This window comes from Armigeres subalbatus, chromosome 3 (assembly GCF_024139115.2).
Source record: "Armigeres subalbatus isolate Guangzhou_Male chromosome 3, GZ_Asu_2, whole genome shotgun sequence".
Lineage (NCBI taxonomy): Eukaryota > Metazoa > Arthropoda > Insecta > Diptera > Culicidae > Armigeres > Armigeres subalbatus.
In genome coordinates this window covers 3,632,932-3,633,447 of record NC_085141.1, presented here as the reverse complement: position 1 = coordinate 3,633,447, position 516 = coordinate 3,632,932, and the positions used below count along the sequence as shown (strand labels likewise).

At 44.0% G+C, this 516-nt stretch overlaps 1 non-coding gene across 1 annotated transcript; it reads left to right on the top strand.

Moving 5' to 3' along the window:
* The first annotated feature begins 406 nt into the window (after positions 1–406).
* Trnak-cuu (transfer RNA lysine (anticodon CUU)) lies at positions 407–479 on the top strand. The gene has a single exon. It is a non-coding gene; the product is annotated as a tRNA-Lys (tRNA).
* The last annotated feature ends 37 nt before the right edge of the window (positions 480–516 follow it).

Below are 516 nucleotides of genomic sequence, written 5' to 3'. Positions count from 1 at the left end.
CTGATTTGAATGCAGGCTTGTAGATCAAACTACACTTGATGCAAGTACTCTATTAATCGTTTGGAGAACGATATGCAACAAAACAGGATGTTTTCTCCTCCGTGGTAGGATGGGAGATTGGAAAATGCAACAAAATTTTGTTATTTTAGTCAGGCGCCAATTGAAACTTGCTAGCTCACTGGGTGGGGATAATTTCATTCAGGGTCGTTAATTCACCAACTTACCGTTTCGTTCATGAACTGGTCAGTCCTTATGACTTGTACCTACCAGAGAGAGGAACACTGTTGAAGCGGAACACGTGTAGAATAGGGGTGCCAGTTTCATTTTGTCTCAATTAAGAGTTTGGGGGGTTTTTGTCTCGGTAAGAGCAAATTTTGTTTTGTCTCATTTAAGAGCTTTGTTTTGAGCCCGGCTAGCTCAGTCGGTAGAGCATGAGACTCTTAATCTCAGGGTCGTGGGTTCGGGCCCCACGTTGGGCGCCAATTGAAACTTGCTAGCTCACTGGGTGGGGATAAT